The following is a 4,237-nucleotide window of genomic DNA, read 5'->3' on the forward strand; positions in this document are numbered from 1 at the left end:
GATAGATAGATAGATAGATAGATAGATAGATAGATAGATAGATAGATGTATCTATCTCTCATTGGTCTCATTTTCTACAATAAGAGATATAGATGTCTATATAAAACAGGCCAAAAAGATTTTTTTTTAAATGATAGTCAGAACCCTGGTGCCCAGAGCCTTAATCTATTTGCTTTCTTCCTTCTGTCCTTTCCTTCCTCCCTCTTCTCCTGCTTTTCCTTCTTCCTTTTCTTCTTCACAGTGGTGATCATAAATTAAGTCAAAGGCACAGTGGAAATGAGAGCTCAGGGAGAGAGGCACATTCATGAAATGCCAGAAGAAGTAAGTGATCGACATTTTCCTCTATAATTCAAGGAATTGCATTGTTACAAGCCATCATGTTTAGATACTGTACATAATGTGGTGTAAGGAGAGGAACGGTGGTAACAGAGTGGGCCCCCTTTTTCACACACCATTGCCATCCTGGAGCATCATGAAATAGCAGAAAACATTAACTTTGGAATCAAAACTAGCTTTAGTTATGTTATATGATTTGAACAGGCTATGCAACACCTTTTTTTTTTTAAAGATTTTATTTATTTATTTGACAGAGAGAGAGAGAGAGAGAGAGAAGGAACACAGCAGGGGCAGAGGGAGAGGGAGAAGCAGGCTCCCCGCTGAACAGAGAGCCAGATGTGGGACTCGATCCCAGGATCCTGGGATTATGACCTGAGCCAAAGGCAGACTCTTAATGACTGAGCCACCCAGGCGCCCCTCAAAACTTTTTTAATCTCAGTTTCCTCATCTGACAAATGGAGATGTCAAGGAGTATTTCATAGGATTGTTTTGAGACCTGTGATTGCCCCTGATCTGATTGCCCCGATCCAGTGAAGGTCAGTTCCCTTCCGTGTGCTGTACCTTTGGACAATTTATGCCTTCCAGTTCTCCCCAACATAACCATCGTTGTCCTCTTCAACAAAGATGCAGGACAAACGTAAGGTGACTCTTGGAAATAAAAATAAAAACACTTATGTTTATAAAGTACATCACAGTGTACAAGTGTTTTCACATGTGTAAATTAAGAGGATCTGGGGAAAGGAAATGAGTAAGCAGATGAAAGAGAACCCTCGGAACCTACTCATCTTCTGGGTAATCCACATATATGCTCACCCAGAATTTTCTACTTTTGTTTGCTTCAGCATTCAAGTGACTAGAGAGTTGCAAACATTTAAGATTTATTCACTGCTTTCAATGAAATTATTTTATTAGTATAATGTATCATATATTGTTTCACTCATTCATTATTTAATGAATATTTATTTAATATAAATATATTTAAAAGCACCATGTGCCAGGTCCTTCTCTAGACATTGGAGATGAGCAGTGAACTCGACATAGGAGGTCCCCGCTCTTCTTGTAATGGAGGGACACAGACAATAAACAAGTATAAATAAAGGCAGTACTTTCAAATGTTGGTAAAACATTTGAAATGAGTTCGAGAGGGGTGGGGTGACCATGGCTACTGTATACTGAAAGGGTCTGGGAAGTTCTCTTTGGTATGCATTTGAGCATGGATGAATGATGAGGAAATAAGATTTAGGAGGACATTGTTCAAGGCAGAGGGAATAGCAAATGCAAAGCCCCTTGAGGCTAGAATCGTTTTCGGGCATAATATATTTCCCTAGGAGCCCTTAAGAACAATCATAAAGCAGGACTAATAATTGCATGGAATTGTGTCATCTGTGAAAAAGCAGAGTTACAGACATATCCAGCCACCCAGGTTCAACTGCATAGAAAGGTCTACGATCCATTCGGTATCCAAGTTAAATAATCCATGATCATGTCACATCCACAAGGAGAACCAGGTTCATGTATTCCCAGAAGAGATTTGGTGAATTACTTAATATAGTGAGTTGTATTAAATTTTATTCTTTGACTTTTCTGACCATTTGAGGAAGTGTCCAGGGGAATGTAGGGATGGGAGAGTTTGGATCACATACACTCCTCTGCTTTCACCCCTACCTTCCTACTCCACTCTCTACAGAGGCAGCTGTGACACCTCGCATGGACAAGGAAATGATGTATGCCTCCTACCACCCACTTAGAAATACTTTGGTGCCATTGGTCATAATTGTCCTTCTCTCATCTCCACCCCCATTTCTAGCTCCACCTACCCAGATGAGAACATAGAAACTCATTTGGAAAATGTGATCTAAGTGGTCCCCAAAGTTAACCTTGCTTATCCTTGGGTGGTTACATTAAGGGTGATTTTTTTTCCTTGTCCGCTTCTGTGTTCAATTGTTTTTTGCAACAAATATAAAAAGTTATAGTTTTTAAAAAAATTTAAATATATTGTCTCAAAAATATATATGTTGTCTCATAAAACTACTTAATATCAGAAAATGGCCTTTATTTTTCCAGGGACTACAGTGGGTCTCCAGCCATTACATGCTGAAGGAGAGGCATTAATTACCCGAGATACCTGAGCAGCCTTGTTTTCCACAGGCGTACCCCTCTTGGGGCAAACAGAAGCAGTGAAAATCTTTACTCATCAGAGAGATAAATGACGGTGGGTGGATAAGAGTACCTACTTCATTTTCTTTATCTTAAGCATTCTTCAGAGAACTATTTTTTTCTATTCAGAATGCATTTAAAATAAGTTTGGTTCCATAACAAATGTTAAGGACATCTCTCGAACAAAGGGAATTAAGCTTACTGGGTGTAGCATGAGCTGGGGATAAGATAAACAGTTTGGAAAAGGATGTGATATCACTCAACTCTTTAGGAAAGCATTTCTGCTCTGAGAGCTGCAGGCAGAGGAAATGGGAAGGCGGGGAGAACATGGACTGCTTCCAGAGGAGGCGATGGGTCATGGAGAATGAAATGAGTCAACAGGTAGCAGAGGGCGTGCAGTGAGGGGTTGGGGAAGAGGGAGGAAAGGAAGCAGTGGGGCCTTTGAATGACCTCCCTCCCACACCCATGTACACACACCAGGCTCCTGGGGTACATGAACAGTCCTCAGTGTCCTGAGAGTGACTGGGTTCCCCCAGCAACCAAATCGCTGCCAGAAACTAGCTTGGCTCTGGGGGAGGGTCTGACACACCACAGTTCGTGGGGTGATGAAAGTAGAAGAATCATTGCAATAGAAGAGCTTTGTGCATTGTTGGCATTGCGGTCTTCTATTTAGAAAGGTTGGGAAGGAAATGAAAAATTTTTTTTTTCTAGATAGTGCAAAGATTTTGAAAGAGTGGACAGTGCAGCTGGGGCATCAGGGGCTCAGAGGAGCAGGTATTTACCAAGTAGTTCAGAAGCACTGAAGATTTTAATGATTAATGTGACTGTATAAATGTATGTCAGATGAATATAAATTCTGGTGACATTAGAACAGTGCCCAAATGCTCCCTCCCTCATGAACGTGAATCAATGGTTGCAGCATATTTTTTTTTATGTTTTAAGTTTAATCAACGAATCTGAGCATGCTTCCTTGATCAGTCATCAGACATTAATGTTGATAATAGAAAAAATTTTGAAACTTTCTTTACGGCTCCAGATCTATCTCCAAAATTGAATTATTATCAGAAGGATTTTATAGGTCCAAATCTAGATTTCATTCATATATGGAAACAATGTTTTAATGTATACATGCATTTGGAATATCTCAGGACCTGGAAGAACTCATTTAGCACAGCCTTTCCAAGCATGTTTTTTAAGAGGTAATCAGAAGAGCAAATAAACAGTGCTGATCATAAATTGTTAAAAAAAAAAAAGTACTAATAAGAAAGATTGATTTTGTTTCTTCCATTGATGAAAACAAGAGAAGAGACTATCTCGTATTCAGCTGAATTCCGCCAGCATGTCTAGATGGAGTGGCTGTCCGCCAAACTGTCCAAAAGAGAGCAAGCCTGGGAAGTCGCTCTCCAGCACTGAGGTGGACTGCTCCTACAAGCCTGCTGCTGATTAAGAGCCACATGTTCCAAGGGCAACAAGAACTTGTGATTCTGAGAAACAAGACTGACTCTGTCCAGTTGGGTGGCTCAGAATTTCCTTGGTTGTGGAAGGAATAAAAAAAAAAATGAGAAACTTGGAGACTTTGGGGCAGAATTCAGTCTTCTCTTCATGTGTTTTTTCCCGAAATAGGATGATTTAAAAAAAAAAAATCTATTGCCCAGTAGATGGATGGATAGATAGATAGATGATGATGATAGATAGATGATAGATAGATAGATAGATAGATAGATAGATAGATAGATAGATAGAT

At 39.8% G+C, this 4,237-nt stretch overlaps 1 long non-coding RNA gene across 1 annotated transcript in view; it reads left to right on the top strand.

Moving 5' to 3' along the window:
- LOC118010204 overlaps positions 1 to 4,060 on the top strand; it is an 8,664-nt gene extending 4,604 nt beyond the window's left edge. Inside the window, exons 2-4 of the long non-coding RNA XR_004679152.1 lie at positions 242 to 321; positions 2,401 to 2,548; positions 3,795 to 4,060. This is a non-coding gene — a long non-coding RNA (uncharacterized LOC118010204). The remainder of the gene's footprint in view (positions 1 to 241; positions 322 to 2,400; positions 2,549 to 3,794) is intronic.
- Positions 4,061 to 4,237: the final 177 nt, after the last annotated feature.

This window comes from Mirounga leonina, unplaced genomic scaffold, assembly GCF_011800145.1.
Source record: "Mirounga leonina isolate KUSES-001 unplaced genomic scaffold, KU_Mleo_1.0 Mir_129, whole genome shotgun sequence".
Taxonomy (NCBI): domain Eukaryota; kingdom Metazoa; phylum Chordata; class Mammalia; order Carnivora; family Phocidae; genus Mirounga; species Mirounga leonina.